The sequence below is a fragment of the Alosa alosa genome, chromosome 9, assembly GCF_017589495.1.
Source record: "Alosa alosa isolate M-15738 ecotype Scorff River chromosome 9, AALO_Geno_1.1, whole genome shotgun sequence".
NCBI classification, from domain to species: domain Eukaryota; kingdom Metazoa; phylum Chordata; class Actinopteri; order Clupeiformes; family Clupeidae; genus Alosa; species Alosa alosa.
In genome coordinates this window covers 22746339-22765141 of record NC_063197.1, presented here as the reverse complement: position 1 = coordinate 22765141, position 18803 = coordinate 22746339, and the positions used below count along the sequence as shown (strand labels likewise).

Here is an 18803-nt window from a genome sequence, read left to right as displayed (position 1 = left end):
TTAGGAAGCTAATGTATTACAGTAAATGTATGGTCCCTAGCCTGGCAGCTAACATTAGACAAATATGGAACCAAGTCAACTAAAACGAAAATAAAAAAAATCTAAGGTACATATATTCAGATTCCACTCGGAATTACTTTATTTTACAACTATTTTACACACAGATATGCAAGGACCTACCTTTATTGAGATACAAGTTGGTGATCCACTGGTTGTTTCTGGAGGGAAATTTCAAAATGGCAATGGGAGAAGCAGAAGACTCACATTGATGACATCACAAGGCTGTGATTGGTTAAAGAGTTGTTGGTCCAGGACCGTCTTTAGAATGTTGGTCCAGGAACAACTCTTACTTGAACAAATCACAGTCACCGAGGTCAAATCACAGTCACTTGCCCCCCCAAAAAACATGGGGCAAGTCTCGTGACCCCCTTCTCTCTAACCAGCGGAATTTGGTTTTGAAATGTTGCGAGATGGGCATTGGAAGCAGAGACGGAAAATGTCTTCTCTCATAGGTAGGCTATGTCAACAACAAAGGCATTATGTCAATGGCAGCGTTTGACTAAAAACTTGTCTTTAATCCAGACAATGCAAATCATTTTGCGACCGCTCCAATATTTTTGCCGACCCCCAGTTTAAGAACCACTTCTTTAGAGTACCCCTACCAACAACCAATCATTGGAAACCTCTGGAAACCTCTGCATAATCTTTGCAATGACAGAAACCTAACCTACAGAGCAACAGTTTCTAAATTGTGTGCAGGTGACAAATGCATAAGATAATTATTATCTGGCACATACAGTATGTTTTAGACCTAATCCTATATCATATCCTATATCATGTAAAGATAGTATACGGTATTGGTGATTTTGAAGTAGAAAGCATATGTCTACTACTGGGTCCTCGTATGAAAAGGTTTGTCTGGTTTGTCTTTGTTGAGTCTGCTGAAAATAATGATCCTTTTGATTGTCATTATAAATTTGTTTTACTAGGAGGAGATGATCATGTGTCCCAGAACCAATGATCAGGTCAGTGTGGAAAACGTTTTAATGGAGCACTGCATGGAGACTGTCAAAGAAATATACTATTAAAATGATCATCTTTAATGTGTCTAAACATTCCTAGGAGAAACAAGAAAGGCACTCAGAGAGCACAGACCTCTCCCAAGGCCAAATGCCCTATCTTGCAATGTTAACGGAAGCAAAAAATAATTAGTGGATATGCCCCGTGAAATCGAATCCGCTTCCAATTTTAATGGATTCTTCCTTGGCCCATGCTACACCCCTTCACCAAGTTTCATGAAAATAAGCCTGGCAGTTTTTTTTTCTGTATTCCTGCTGAAAAAGACAAACAGACAAATGGAAGGAGAGACCCACAGACAAACAAAGAGCGATGAGGTACAGAAAATATTTGTGTGAGAGGGAAGCAATTTTATCTCAGCTCTTCATCAGACTTGTGAGGACTAAAGCACACAGAACATTGCCAAACCACTGGTTCCTTTGTATGATGTAACACATGAGGCTGCTTTTCCACTGTAATTCAACTGATACAAAATAAAAGAAGAAAAGCAGCAGACCAACCTCTTGCTGGCCTAACACTGTTATTGCATGTACATTGGACTTGTTGGTGGACAGAGCACGCACACACACACACACACACACACAATTTTTGTTGACTTGCAACTTTATTTTAAATAATTTATTTGAATCTTTTTTTTTTTTTATCCATCTTTTATTGTGATTTTCTTGTCTCAAAGAAAAGTGTAAAGTATCAACTAATTATTGGCCCCTTTAATATGAGGCAATTAAACTGCAATATGATTTATATAATACCGAAATACCATCCTCCTAATGGTTGCATAATGGCCCTCATATGTTTAAAACAGGTCTAGCAATCAGTTCAAATACACCCTGCTTCACACTGAAGTCCATTATTATTTTCCCCATTTAACAGTGAACATTTCCTCTATAGAATACTGACTTCAGGGTGACATTAAAAGCATTTGGTTTTTATTATTGTTTGAAAAATGAAATAGGCATGACACCCCTTGGCTGAAACAATGTGTGGTTATAAATTCTGAGGAAATTCAACAATACGCATAAAAACACTTAGAACATGCATCAATGTTACACCATAATGAACTGTTTGTGTCTTAGGGGCATGGAAACACTCATGCTTCCAATGTGATATTGCCCATTTCAGTTTCCGCATTTAAATCATATTTCATTTTTGACACTGCAGGCTTCCTGTTTGGAATGTGGTCTTCTGGGAGAATGCTGCACAGCTGCAAGGGGAGGTGAGCACAAATGGCCACGCGCCAAACCCCAGCCGCTACACCGAGATGAAATTCAGCATTATTGCAATATTTGTTGCAATCATTGCGGCCCTGAAGGGTGCATGGTAATCATAATGACTCTGTAGGTTTCCTGCCAATTATGACACTCACATCATGGCCTTTTTATGGCTTTAACTGCAGAAGGTATACCAAACATGCTAGGCTTATTGGTGACCCACCAGGCACCTAATGGTTGAAAGGGCAATACTGTTGTTAGTATTGTTTTAGGTCTACAGTATCAGGTAAAGCAATACATGGGCTTGAACATAGGAGTAAACACTATTTGGAGCACAAGGGTGTGCTGTTGTGAATAAATGTAAGGATTACATGCAGTGAAGATACACTAGGATACATCCCATACCATTACCATTTTATGTAGTATTTGTTTATTTTTATTATTGATTGTTACATTGACATTATTGTTATCATTACTATCCTTAATGTAGCTTACCAACTTTCTAATACGTTTTACCGTTCATTTTAACTATTGTATTGTTACATTTGTCTGTCGCTTTGGACAAAAGTGTCTGCTAAATTACATACACATAAACATCCCACCATGACATATTGTGTGTGGTTAACACACGACAACACCCACACAAAGCTCATTAGGTATGGATGCACATATTTCAAATTAATCGCTTTTTTAGTTTCACATCAGCATGTCTCATAACCCCCCATCTGATATAGCACCTGCGACTATAGGAAATGCTCCCACATGCTTTCGAAAACACGGATGTGAATTAGTGGTAGCTGGCAGCTCTGTCCACTGTGTACCATTTATCAGTATTTTGAGAAGCATTCATGTAAAACAGCATTTTAAAGGCTGCCCAAGCAGATCCTAAAAGATGTCTAGAATATGTATCCGTTGTAAAGTGAAATCAGAATACTAACTCAGCTCTAAGATGAATCGCCATTCAGTGCTGCACTTGGTTCCTGACACCTCCTTTTCTGACACTCTTCCAACAGCTGCTCGATTGCTCTTGAGGTTATTTTCATATCTGCACTGGTGAAATTCCAAATGATCAGTCGAGTCTGTCCACTCTCATCATGTTATATTACCTTCCGGCCCTAATTTTTTTTTTTATAGACAGAAAGCATTTTATGCTATGAAGTGCAATAAGTCATGATGAAACCAAATGTTTCATGCATTTTGTCCTCACAAGTATAACGCTTTAGCATTTTGTCCACCAGTATAAAAGCTTTAGCATTTTGTCCAGAGAATGTTCTTTTCTGAAAGCAAATGCAGGATGAAAGACTGAATAGTGTTCTTCTTTTGTGGAAACCTATTAGTACTTATTAGCTGTGACTCATCAGATCTCATGATACATGTCCATGTTATGAGGGGCAGCCATGGCCTACTGGTTAGCGCTTCGGACTTGTAACCGGAGGGTTGCCGGTTCGAACCCTGACCAGTAGGAACGGCTGAAGTGCCCTTGAGCAAGGCACCTAACCCCTCACTGCTCCCCGAGCGCCACTGTTGATGCAGGCAGCTCACTGTGCCAGGATTAGTGTGTGCTGAGTGTGTTTCACTAATTCACGGTTTGGGATAAATGCAGAGACCAAATTTCCCTCACGGGATCAAAAGAGTATACTTATACTTATGGAAGTGAACAAAAATCATTCTTTCCATATAAAAGCTAACCTCTGTACCCCTAACATATTATTTATTAGGTGTTCCACCCTGAAGAAAAACTTTGCCCTTCACACACAAGAACAAAAGCAGTGAGCATGAACCGTCCTTGTCCATGACATCATAATGTGTGTTTGTTTGTTTGTGTGTGTGTGTGTGTGTGTGTGTTGGTGAATACCCTTTTGGACAATCCATTCCTCTTCAGTGATTTGTTGTGACCGCTGTTGCTTTTGCTAAGCAGCCATTGCAATAATGCATCTAGTAGAAAGGCAAATGAAGAGAAGATGTAAGATTTCTCAGTGTGATAGACAATGAGTGCCACCGTAACCTTCACCTTCAATTAGTGAGGCTAATTTACTCAGCGCTAGGTCCAGTCCTGGAGAGGGACACCTCCACTCCTGCATAAGGCATAATGCCTCTCCTTGCGCCTTGTGGTAAAATGAATGAAGTCAGCATTTGTCCTTTTACCCTTGCCCCACTCCCAACACGTTGTCTGGCACTGGCTTTTCTCAATATAATTCAACTTCTGAGGTACCATTCAGTATTTGAATCAGTGGAATAATAGGCTATAAAGGATATTAGATGGGCATTATAAAACATTCCCTGGCCAGGGTCCTGAAACATTTGGTAAGGATTGTGAAATGTGCACTGCATGGATTATTAGCAATTTGTAACATACATTAACATATTATGTATTGCAATTGATTTGCCATGGAGTGTTCACAGACAAGAAGAAAGAAAAGGACTTGCCATGTCCTCCTCAAGGCAAATTATCCATCAAAGAAAAACACGCTGAGTCAGTTTTGTTGTCCCCAGTAGTATTGATCACAACGTAGCTCTAACGATTCTTTTATACAGTGTAGATCTGAATCAGAATTGATGTGGGATATAATTGATCCAGGAAAAATATACTAATTTTAGCTCATGAACTCAAACTGGCCCAAAGTCATATCACATCCATGTGTTGGAAAGGAATGTTTTTTTGTTGGTCAGGAAGGAGCATCTGTTGTTTGTTGTAGTTTCACTGGCAGTTACCACTACAGATGCCACAAAGATGACAGTATTCTGTGTGCGCCATATTCTCATGCCAAATGGCTCTTGGCACATGACATCCACTAAATTCTACATCAACATAGAATACATACCCTACCAGCAAATATCCACCTGTCTGTGCATTTCAATATGGTGGTGCTATTCAAGAGGTAGTAGATGCTGCTGTTTCTATACATGCTGTTGATTCTGATGTGACAGGTGTATTAAATTTCATCTGCGTCCAGAATGCATGCTGGATAAAAGCCATGGCGTATGAATCTCTTCACTCAGATTTTGAATGACCATCTGTCTGACAGGCAGAATGTGATAGGGGCCTAAGGCTTATAGACTATAAAAGGGCAGAAAGACTGATTGTATGAAATGATGTAAAGCCTAGCAGGTGCTGGAGAGACGTCCTCTAGTTGCATTCCATTGCAACTTCTTTTTGTACGTGTACATCTTTTTCGGCTGCCTCTCTCTGCATTTAGGCCCTGGTGTCATCTGGTGCCAGACATATACCATTCAGCTGCTTGTGTAAAGGTTCCATACTGTGCCAATTATCCCCTTTGCATTGCTTTATGTGGGAGGTAGAAGAGTGACTTTATTAACATTGAAGGGAGGGAAAAATCCACAACATAAAAACACGTCGGGCTTCCTCACTTGAAAGGAAAGAGCGGGCACAAAGTGTGTTGGCCCGTTATCCTGTTGATCGCGTGTGTGAACAATGGACAGGCTGGAGAAGCAATTATAAAAAAAACGTGATTATCTGACTCCAAATGATTAATAACTTATATCTCAAATAAATTACCAAGTAACTAGTTTATCAGCTATGGATTGGATTATCAGCTAATCCAAATGACATTTACCCCCAACTTCCAATTAAACTCAGGTATATATATATAATACTATACAATAAAGTCATCAAAAATAATGTTGAATCATATAGCAAAGACTACTACAATGACATAACGTGTCTCTGATTGATACTTTAGCAGAGCTGGTTCTCCTGCCCTTTGGGTAATTGCCCTTTAGACCAATCACACATCCATTTTAGGAATCTATTGCATTTACTATAAAGCATCCCAATAGGAGGGCATTCACACACGGACTGAATAGAAGTTAATGCTCCAGGAAATTTTGCTTTAAGTGGTAGGAAAGGTCAGTTTCGAGGCATGAAAGCCATAATGGACAGAAAATCCTCAGTCTGGTGCAACACCAGTAATAACAACTATTTGTGTAGAAGAAATAGAAGTGTTTGTGCTCTGGTATTTTTTAGTAATCAAATCAAGATAGTAATCAAAAAAACATTGTCCCTAAAAAAAGCAATGGCAAAAAGCTTTTAGCCAGTGTATTTCCTTTTAAGATAAATTTGTCTTGTTTTTGCCTTATTTTAAATGTCATGCATGCTCGGTAAGTGAAATAAGCAGAAAAATGGTTGCCATTTCACTCATTATGCCATCATATTGAAATGTGAAGTAATGAATGGCAATTGAACCCAGGAGAAGCTGTTCCATACCTCTCTCACAGTGGATGATTGGTCCCAGGCTGCATAGCTCTCAGGATCTGCCCCTAAGCTGCTCTCCTCCAGCTGAGCCTCCTGTCTGTCTGTATTTACATGGCCATCATCCATATCCATTTAGTTTTATTGGTGGTAGATGGCTAATGTAAATGGTCAAAGAAACCTTGTATGAACTGTGGATGGAGCCATACCACCAGTTTTCAGTACATTTCACTACCCTCCCTCTTTTTCTCCCTGACTTCATGTCCGGACTGGCCATGTTAGGTCAGATCACCATGGCAACCAGGTCTGTGCATCTTCTTACCCCCCCATTTATTTCTTTAATTTCTGCAGATTTAAATTTAGTGTCCTTCATTTCCAGGCACTCAAAATGCCACAAATTGAAATTCAGCTTATGGTTAGGTTGAGTTTCAAGGACATAAAAATGGGGGTCTTCACCTGTGGGCCCATAAACTAAATATGTGGCTAAAAGCTCGGTCCACTATCAGTCCCGTAGCATGACCCTGATCATGTAATGTCCACCTCTGGGGAAAGCAGAAGTGACAAAAGCAATGGTAAAGTTACTCAGGGACAATTAATCAGTTAATCTACAGTCATGTCTAGCAGTAGCTTACACATAGTTCACACATTCATGGGGGAATGAGAGAGACAGTATGTGCCATTCAGTATGTGCCATTCAGGATAATCCAAGAAATAAGCTATTGAAGTTTTCAGACCAACTATACCGCTACATACCAAACCATACTTGTACAGCCCACACTCCCTCCTTCCTGAAATTCCTCACATGAGGATTTCATGATCTTCCTCACCCTTCTTCCGAGTGCCACTGTGCAATGTAAATTGGTGGAGAAGGCCCGCGGATAGCCCTGGTGGCTCTACAAGTAATAGTTTCGACTTGCACTGTGATAAGTCAGACAGCTCGAGGCCTGCAGATACACTGTGCTGAGCAGTGCCATTTATCAAGACTGACTGGAAGCTCCTGGTGGCCTTCTGAGACTGCGCTGGACACCATAAGGCAGGCGGACGTTTGGCAGGTGAAGTCGTTACTTCAGCACACATGCCAGACCTCTCTACTGGGCTTGTGTGGACGATGACACATGTATGCTCACAATTCAGACTGTTTATTTTCTGTTTCCTTTTTTTTTTTTTTTTTGGTTATGATGCTTTTTATAGGGGCTTTTTGAGAAGCTGTTATCTCGGGAAAGACTCAAATGATAATTTCCACCTCCACTTCTTACAGATGTGCATTAGGATCTGAACATTTTTTTTTTCTTTTTAAGAGGGATTTTTACCAGCGGACGCCCTGAGGATGTAAAAGGCTTAAAAGTGAAAATGAAGGAAGTGGAGTCCACAGTGTGAGCAGAATCTTTCGCTCCGTACCCTTCATCATGACAACCAAGGTTTCCGGCATAGTCATGATGGGGAGGGGGTTATGGTGGTGGTGGTAGAATGAAGAGGGTTGGGTTGGGGATGGGGGTGGGGGGTCTTTTTTAAAGCAGTTAAAATGTCAAACTCGAGTCCAAGGATCTCATTTGAATTCTCATAATTAAGCTGTCGGACATTTAATGGCGGACTCTGCAGCCTGCTGTCCGGCTGCTGGAGGTGTGGGCCCAGTCAGACAGAATAATAAGAATGCCCTGCTGGCTCTGAATGCCTTTCCCTTCCTCTCTGCCGCAAGGCCATAAAAGACTGTGTCACAGACAGAGAGAGAGAAAGCCATTTGCATGAACCCAAATTCAGAGACAACCCAAAAATCATGACTAAAGCTTCATGAAATTCTCTTTTCTTTCAGATTTGTATTTGAGATATGTGGCCATTGTATGCCATAATGACATGATAATTGATAATTCTCTAAAGAGAGTCATTGTGATGTTACAAAGAGCTATTTAAGACGCTTGCTGCTTGTGAAAGGGTCATATTTATAACATATATTTATGTTATTATTAGACTATGCTTAAAAGGACAGAAAGCCCCACACATTAAAGTTGTAGTTGTTGTGCCGACTACACTAGGAACAAACAACAGTGACAGGGTTATAATAAGCTTTCAATTGCCAGCCAAAATGTCAGTTTTTTACCTTTCCCCTTGGGATAGCTCAATATATCTCTCTGATCTTATGAGGAATGTGTCACATGTGTACCAGGATATATTGGTTCTTTGTCAAAACTAACCCTCAAAGGTATATGACCAACTCACTACATTGTCTGCAAACTCAAAAGGAAGCCATAGATCTTGCTGAACGGTGGCTAGTACATGTTTGCAGTGTCTTTGAATAAGCTTGCTGAGTTTCCTCCACGGACTAATTAGCAAATATTCTGCCACGTCTCATGATCAAGATATAATTTTTTTTTTTATCAAAGTTGTCTGAGCAACACTGATGATGTGAACACTCACAACATGCCCCCCCCCACTCACCCTCTCTGCCTCGTCTTAGTTCATTTTTTAACTCGAATCCCTTGGTGTTGTCATTCTAACTTCCTGCTATCAGCCTTGTGCGACTGCTCAGCCCAGGTTTTGAAGAGGAGCAGATGGCACGCTTGGTCGTCAGTGTGATTTGCAGCACCACTTGAAGCAGCGTGCCGTATGATTCATATGTTTCATATCCCTTTTTTAGATCTTTCCTCTGGACCAGATTAATGGCTTCTTAATCAATGTCGCGGGTGAGGCACAAGTCTAGATGGGAGAGTGACGTGAGATCCACAGCCATGTATGGCAGAGCATAAACTAAGTTAGTCAGATTGTAATGCTTGTAATTAGGGGCTCAGTGTGTCCTGCCCAGTGTGGGAGCAAATTACAGCATGGCAGAAAGGGAGAAAAAAACAAGGGGAGAAAATAATCCCTTGAGAACTCATAGACTGAGCTTTCTTCACACAGACCCAAGCAGTGGCCACCAGCTTTGAAAATGCAGGATGAGGGTTTATACTTCTTGTTCTGTCCCTTCAGTGTTACATTTTGAATGTAGCACATTTATGGCTGAATGTTTAGTGAAGGAATGGATGACTTGTGGTCAGGGATAACCTTAACCTCTCCCATGTCACTTACGCGTGCACATGCTTAATTGATTGTGGCGGGGTTGCCATGTGAAATGTCAACACCACATATCAAAACATGACTAATTGCTGTTACTCTCCCTCTAAAACTCCTTATAAAGGTAAGGCAAGGCAGTTTTATAGAGAGAATAAAGCATTGAGTGATTCTTCAGCTGATAGTAGGTTACAGTGTCCATGATGATTGCATGCATGACTAAATCCCCACTGCTGCAGTGAAAGTCCACCCTCTTTTAACTCTGGCAGACTCATTGCTAGTCACTTCCACAGCATGCTAATGGCCCCTGCTTTGTAAGTGCTCACATGTCAAGGCTACTCCACAGAATCTGCACCTCTCTCGCTTGAGAGAGTGGTTACAGGAAGTAGCTTGACTTGATGACTCTTGACTCTTAAAAATGCACAGTGAATTGATGTGGTACGAAACAGCAGAGAGAACATCACAGAGATCAACAGCAGAGAGAACATCACACAGAGATCAACAGTGCTTTTGTTATGAAAAAATATTTTGTGGTCATTAGTATGCATTTTGTCATTTATTAACAGAACTTCAAACATCAACCCTATGATCATACTGCAGATATGTTGAAGATGATCTGATATTGTACAATGCTAATGGTAATATAATAATGCATTATGGCTATGTTTCTTGGCAGACACGTTTGTCCACTTTGAGATATATATATTTAAAGGTCCCACATTATACTTCTTTTTCCAACAATGAGCTTGAGCTCTCATGCACGTACATGTTGGTGGGCGGGTACCTATCCAGCGGCTACAGTACGTTATTCAGTGCGTAGCCTATTAATTGAGGAGCTTATGAGAATACATGTATATTATGGTTATGCATGACAAATAAAGAGAATTGTATTGATCTTGTTTCGTTTTTGTTTGTCCCAAACAAAAATAGCCTAAATATGATTAAAGACAATAAATTACACAACAGCGGCATAAAGCCCTTAATTGTCTCGTTATACACCATGGGTCTCCAACACGTTGCTCTCTACCTATAGCAGCCCCCTTTTGAGCTAGCCAGAGGCTGAAGCAGCTACTACATTTAAACACAATTGTTGCCACGAGGCATTCCAGCCTACAAATTTAATAACAAGTAAACCATGCATAGTTAAAAAATAACTCAATTTAGGCTACACAATAAGGTTTCCATTACAGCACAGCGCACATTCAATGAATGAGTGAAAGCGGCTGCCCTGTCCAAGAAACGGCTGGAAATTCCGACACTTTTTCAACTACATGAAACCTCACAGTGAGCCATCAAATACCCCCTATATTTAAGTCCCATCAGTCTCAACATTTAGCTATATAATAAAACAGTCCTAAAGTAAATTAAATCCTAAACCAAACCGAAAATCGTCTACTTTTGATAGCTGGTATGCCGCTCCAAACGAAACACATGTCTCACAATAAAACACTCAATGTAAGAAATAAAGGTCTGCCTCGCATACAAGCCTGCCCCAAACAGATACCAGCCTAAGCCTAATAAATAGCAGACCCCGGACATAATTTGAGGATTTACGGAAAGTGTACAATCATACATGGATGACTGGCGATGCTCTGGCCGTCTGTGCCTCTGACTCCGCTGCCTCATTTGGATGGTAACTCGACAGGGGAGCGTGAAAATTGGATGTCGTGGATGCGTAAGTAAACTGTTTTTTGCAGAGTCTGCAGACTACATTCTCTTTAACGGTTACTTTACCATCTGCGGTGTACAACCCAAAGTATTTCCAGACACCACATTTTAGATGAGTTGGGGACGTAATTGTCCGCTCAGGCTGGCCGTTCTGTGCGTTATCTTCCATTTTCGAAACAGGGTGGCTATTGAGGGCTCTGGCTCCAGTCATTATTGTGGTTACTGGCCATTACTGGCTTGATTTGGTCATGGGCCAACGCTAGAATACGTTTAGAGCAACCGCTATGAGATGGCAAACAATAAAATAAAAAACAAACTAATCATACACTGTAAAACATGGCACTAAAAAACAAATCGTTTATTTATAGTTCGATTACGGATATTTCACATCATGTTCGAATGCATATTTGCAGCAGCAGGACGGCAGGCAGACTGCTCTTCGTTAGAGCCGCTGTTATCCAATGAAATTAAGTTGCACTTCAGGGCGACTCCCCTCGGTCTCCATGCGCGTTCCTAAGCAACTTTTTCTTCTTCTTGTTACGTGGCAGGCAATGTATGTGCATTATCGCCACCCTCCTACAGGAGGACAACTCTCTTTTTACAGAATATTCAATAAAAATCGACGTTGGTCCATGCATTATTTCCAGCTTGGAACTTGGCGCATGGTCAGAGCCGACTGGAGCTGGATCCGAACTCCAGTGTTCAATATGGTGTTGACTATGAATTGACCGGCCTTCACCATTCATTTGAATGGAGGGCGGGACTTAGTCACTCTCTCCAGTTACATATAATACCGCCGTGGATTCCATGTTTACGGCAAAGGGTTAGCCTGGGTGCCATTCCAAACATAGCCCCACCCACAACATTTGAGGTTGGGAAGTTCGGTCTGGCATTGCTCCATTGTGGAGCAAGTATGCTCGCCCTAGATCGGCCGGACCAATCAAATCGGGCTTTACGATGATGGACAGGTGAGCAACAGCGCCTGGTCTATCACGTCATCTGAGCCCGCTTAGATTAGGCTTATGTTTGAAACAAAAACGCTGTGGCTAGAAGGATACATGGCTTTTAAGACCCCATATGTAAAATGCATATTATTTAATGAGGTTCTATCACTGAAAACCTATTATTTCTGAAAACTTTGGCCAAAGTTGAGATGTGGGAAAACTCATGGTTTCACTTTCATGAAGGGAAAACAGCGACATGTTCCCTCGTTCGTTTGAAATCTCTGATTGACCACCTGTTTGAGGGATTTGAGACGGCCTTTCCCAGCTGTTTAACATGTCATATCAGTGTTCAACAGAATTATTTTTAAAAACGGAGGGGATATAAGCTCTCATTTTTTCCTAATAGCCTACCCTACTACACATCTCTTAGATTTCGCTAAGAGATACGTAGTAGGCTAGGAGTTATTGACGGCACTAACTTTTACAAAAGACCAGAAAACAATGTTAAGGCATTTGTGGAGAAGAAGGATGGTTTGTGTGTTTTCTTCCTACACCTCACGGTAAGCTATTTTGTTACTCTGATTGGTTAGGTCTATCCAATTGAGTGCAGAGGCATTCCCCCCCTGTTCTGATTGAATTTCCATGGTAAAGGAGCCTAATAGTGAAGTTATTGGAGTTCAGCCAAAACGTCTGCTAAATACATTAACCACCATAGTAGAATCAATTCAAAAACTTGCAAGTATGATATAACGTGGCCTAACAATGTTAAATGATAATGGGTAAAATTATTTGGGTCAGTATATAAGCCCAGTAGAGTTGATGTAACCTATTCAAAAGTTTAAAAGCATTTGTGAAATTGGCTGCCTATTACCGGATGGCCTGGGTAATGGCCCTTTCCATTGGACTCGTAAATCATCGTACACCCACCAAGTACATGTACAACATGTACGAATGAGTTGCTAGAGGAATGCTGGGGTTTGTAGTCTTTTTGGGAAGAAAATGGATGCCACCAGGGCAGCAGCTGTCTCATTGGTGTTGGACATGTACTTGGTGGGATCAAGAACACGAAAACACGTCCCTCATTCTCCCTTACTGGGTATGGTCAATGTGAATTAACTTTTTTTAGTAACTCAATTTCGCTTATTTCAATTTCAACAAGTGCTGTCGCGTTTCTCTCGAGCCATGAGGGGCATTAGCAGGAGGCTAGTCATTGTTATTGTTTCATGCTACATGTAGCCTCTAGCTAAACGGCTGTAAACAAATCGTTACATTGCACGCACAGCAAGACTGTGCAATACATAAACTGGTGACCAGATTGAAGCAGCAATGTAATCTAGTGTGTAAGAGCATTGCATCGACATTAAAATTACCAACACAGTATAAATGCAAATAAAATACATGTCATCTCATCTCAACTATGGGCGCAGCCATGTTTGTCGTGGGTCGTACAGTGCGCTTAGCCCCCCTTACCTCGGTACTCGAGGGGTAAGGCGCGGCCTGCATGAAATGCCACAAGAAAGCTGGGTAATTTACACTTTCCAACTCGGACAACTCTGACTAGCTCACAGAAGCACAGTTTCGCATGATATGGCCCCTTGAAGTAATTAGTGAATCAGTGATTACGCCAACACAGTAAGAAAGATGTAGGATAGATAGCAACCGTATATATATATATATATATATATATATATACTATTTTTCAAATTACATAAAAGAAGCCACCCAAAACAAAACCTTACATTTGTAATACATTCATCCATTTGGCAGATGCTTTTATCCAACACAACTTACAAGTGAGGAACCATGTACAAGTGTCAAGACAGTATAGGAGACCTTGGAGTAAGCACTAAGCACTAAATCTATTCTATAAGACTAAGACTGCAAGGAGATCAGCCAGAGTGCACAGTGATTGTGATTTCAACACGAAGCGAGTGAGAGGAGATGCTCTCGGAAGAGATGAGTCCTCGAGAGATTCTTGAAGATGGAGAGAGAGATGTCCTTGCTCTGATAGCATTTTGCAGCACAAACCATAGGGAACCACAAACGAGAACTGCCTGGACTGAGATTGTCTTGTCTGTAGGAGGCCAGTTAACAATACTTTGTAGCCAATAAGGAGCAGATTTAGCTTGTGTAATCAGGATTTGCAAGATAATAAAAAAACAGCATGTAGGTTTGATTTAGCCACAAAGCATGCTCTCTAGCTTCTAATGTTTTCTGAAGACCTTATCATGAACTGCACCACAAGTAAACAGTGATATGCTGATATAACAGGCACCTGGACTCAGAGATATCTCTCTGCTATGGCAGTATGGAGAATGACACAATGTCACCTGCAGTCTCAAAGGTACCCTTAATTTTTAAGACCAATTAACGTGTAACCTGCAGGTTTTAGGCGAGGGGATAATGAGACTTTGCTTTGGTGCACTTGTGACCAGGTTAGGTCCCATGGGCTCCCTCGGAAAAACCTAGCTGCAGAGTTCAAAAACAGGTTTTCCTGCTGAAAATAAAGTGACATCAACAGTGAGCTCTGTGCAACTACTTTCCAGAGGGCAAAAGGTTGAGGAAACCACTGTAGTTGTGACACTTTTTTAAGTGGTCTATTATCTGAAAGTCACAAGCCAACAATATTCAACCAATTTTAATATAGTTGTCAAGTAAGCCTATTTTCTACTTGTCAATTAACCCTGACCACAACCCATAACCATAAATGTAAGCCTACTTATATTCCTCGTAGCCAACATCATTTCAACAGATGGTCTGTTTGTTTATGATGTCCATTCAAAATTAAGTTGGATCGCTGAAAACTGTCTGACTGACATTATTTTCATCTCTGTGCATGTAAAATAAGCTTGGCTGTTGACAGCTTCTTGGATGGTTAATTTCTGTTGTGAGCAAAATGCTTTATTTTTGCATCCAGGGGAAGGATTCACTTCAGACACTTCAGAGGGGGAAAAAACAGTCTAGGCAATCAAAATGGCTGTCTGATTAAAAAAAGTCTCCACTCCTCCAGATATCCTTTTTAATGTTGGAAGGTTGTGTTCTGCCAACCAGATCTGGTGAGTTTGTACACATTTATTTATTATTTAAGACATGATTATGCACTGAAGGTTAGCATAACAGGAAAAAATGAATGCCAACAGCTGGAGTATGAAGTCACAAGTTGTTATTTAACAATTAATGGTGAGCCTAAACCAATTAGCTTTTTCAATGAATATAATGTGATTAGCATTGAATTCAAATACGCTTCCTGGCCCATGGCATTTGTTTGGTGGGTAAATTGCTCTAAATTGCTCTCATGAGTTTCTTCAGCAAATTAAGTTGATCTTTGCAAGGCACAGATCTTAATCTTTGAATCACATTGCAAGCAGTAAAACAGATGACTTTTATTCTTAAATGTATAATACAAGTTATGAACTGACACACATTGTTTAATAATACATCATCTACCAGTATGATGCATCACCAGTCAGAGCTGATCTAATATGATTAGAGTGATTTGACAAGAAACTGCTACTTGCAGTACAACACATGATGGAAAATGCTACTGTACATATGTTTTGCAGACCTTGAGAATTTCTGCTGGTGTAACTCTTCTGTGACATTCTTAAATGTTTAGACTCAGTTGCAAAGCATGTATATTGTATGTGTCCACTGTATATACTCACATAATACTTATAATAGTAATAGTTCACTTCCAGAATTCTATAACCTACTCAATATGCATTCGCATCTCGTTGGTCTCTCTCATATTATCCTTTTTGCTTTCTCTGCTTCCGTAGGTATCTAGGCCAGGTGTTCAAAGTAACAAGACACTAAGTTTCAAAGAAAGAGATGGATACCAAACACCAGAGAAAAAGCTGGAGGGAGTAAGCTGGCTGATTAAAATGTAAAAACACAACAGTGCTGCTTTTAGTATGAAAAAACTACCTGGTACTTCTTGGACTTGACAAAGAACCCTGCTTTTTCAGTTCGGAGCTTATTCATTTACACAGAGGGAGTGTGGGTAGAGCTAACTCAATATTCAGCCCTAGATGCTTAAACCAGATTAAAACAATCCATCAGGTTATGCCATGTGCTTTTAGATTACAATGGCAAAGCAGTACAAATCTACCTAAATCTATTGGCCATTGCTGATTACTCTTGCTTATCAATACACTGAGTCACTGTATAATTCATCACTATAGAAGGAATGTGAATCATAAGCATTATTCTTGGGGCTGACAGACTCCCTGCTTGTTGTGTGATACACTCTCAGTGGTGCAGAACAGATGTACTGAGGCCTAAGCAATATCCAAGTTTCTGCCAACTACCTCCTTTAACTGTCAACTGCAAAACTAAATACAGTTAAAATGCAAAGACGAAAGTCTGAAATTCATTTGTGCGTTCAATATGCAGTAATAACTGAAATACTGGGACAGTCAAATCTCTAGTTGCTCCTAAGTTGACATGATTCATCAGTCTCGCTTGACAAGGCCTCAGGATTAAATAGTGGGGCAATACTATTGGGAACGAGCTCTCAAAGTACCTGGCAGTAGCTAAGTTCAACAATTATGGAAATGAGAGCAGAAATTCTGTGTGGACCCAATCATTTTATACTGAGACCTTTAAAATATATTTGTCTACATCACCAATCATGCATCATTAACTAGATACACATAATCAGTTTAACAGTGAAGGAGAGAAATAAGCAGTTAAAGGTTGTCATGTGTGTCTCAGTGCAGGGCAAAGTGCAAACTAACTAAGTCGAACTACTGTAAAGCTAATTTAATAACTGTGTAAAATCTAGAAAATGTAATACCATGAGCAAGCACAAACAGCTCAAAACTCTCACACACCACATGATGGCTTAAGTTTATGCTTGAGAGCATTGCTATGTTATGTGTATGTGTCATTACATTTACATTACAGCACTTGTAACAGCTGGACTATTACAAGTGCTAGACTGTTTGTGTCCTTCATCTTTGCGTAATGTATAAGCATTTGATAAGCAATCGCCATTGCCTTAATATGTCATCAACCTCAAGTGTGTACATCAATTCACATATGACCTTAAACTATGCACTTTTTAAATAGTTATTTTTCTGTTCCTGGTTGTTGTTGCTACCCTGAGCCCCTTTGTTGTTAGTTCCATTTCAACCCACAGAGCCATTATACTGCTGTACAACTGAATGCGTAACTGTGGAGAGCTCTAAATCGACCGTGTGTGTGTGTGTGTGTGTGTGTGTGTGTGCGTGCGTGTGTGTGTGAGAGAGAGAGAGAGAAGGGATGTGTGTGTGTGTGTGTGAGAGAGAGAGAGAGAGAGAGAGAGAAGGGATGTGTGTGTGTGTCTGCCCGCTTGCTTTGGTGTTTCTATGTGTTGGCGTGTCTGCCGGGCTGTCGTTCTCAGCAGGCAAGTCTAGCAGTACAAGGTGAGGGCCCCAGAGCTCTGGAATGCTTTGTTGTGAATCAGTGCATAGAGGCCTAATTTTCAGACACCCTGACTGATGTGGCTTTAAAGAGGGGCCGACAGCCCACTTATAATGTGTCTATAAAACTGCCAGACCTCCTTGGGTCATCAACGCCACATGCCAATAGTGATGGATTCCCCTGTCTTGAGGGGGAGGCTTCAAATATAGTGTACATACAAATCTAGATTTTCATTAGAGGGAATTCAATCAATAGATATTTTTTCTCTCTCTTATTTCCAAGTGCTAAACTTTACAACAGCTTGTACACCACAGCTCAGGGCAAGATCAAATTAAGAGTATGTTACAGGCCAATGGGCCGCAACAATTAATATGGCTCATCTCTTTATGCAATTAAGGGACCTGTATTGAGTCTGCCTTTTTTAAGGCAGCATGCTACAGTAATATGTGCATGGTCTTTTCTTTTAAAGAACAAATAATGTTCCTCTGAGTTTGCTGAAATCTTTACAGACTGGGTGGAGTAAAAATCATGGAAAATATACAACGGACTAGTGTTCAGTATTATGTACATAGCCCTTATGACTGTGTCATTTAAGGACAACAGATTCAAGGTATTTCATTAATTTGAATATTTACATATTGTTTACAATTTTGGAATTGGGTTAGACATACTTGTTGTAACAGATGTGTGTTATTACACATCTGTTACAACTCATGTAGCGGTATTACAATCATTATGTTTCAGCAGATATGCTAATGTATTTTACACTGCACAATTCTTAATTGTGCATCCCAAAAGCCTTTAGAACAAAGCTGTTTGAAAATACATTGTGTGGATTTAATTTTCTTCTCTTGGTTGACAGATGGAACTTTTTTGAGGCCCAATGCTGGAGTTTTAACTACAATCCTTTTAATTATTTATTGTCTAATATGAAATCTGCAATTATGCCGACCAAAAATAGAATAATTTTTAGCCTGACACAAAACAACATGAACATCTGTCACTCAAGTAATCTTTCAGTCCTTGAACACATTTGGACTTGCTACCAATTGTCATAGCTCAGTGATTCCTTTCTCACAAAAGAAAGGGAAGATTATCTGTTGAGATACGGATATGTTGACAATATTAGATGATATTCAGTATTTATTCAAAATAATGTTTACACCATTGAAAATTATTTGGACATGGCATCTTCCCTTAGCTGTACAGGGTAATATCTGCCAATCATGCAACAAAGCTCCATGC

At 40.2% G+C, this 18803-nt stretch overlaps 1 long non-coding RNA gene across 1 annotated transcript; it reads left to right on the top strand.

Annotated features, from left to right (window-relative positions):
- The first annotated feature begins 2146 nt into the window (after positions 1 to 2146).
- LOC125300919 lies at positions 2147 to 16439 on the top strand. The gene is made up of 3 exons (XR_007194636.1): positions 2147 to 2293; positions 15070 to 15208; positions 15932 to 16439. It is a non-coding gene; the product is annotated as an uncharacterized LOC125300919 (long non-coding RNA).
- Positions 16440 to 18803: the final 2364 nt, after the last annotated feature.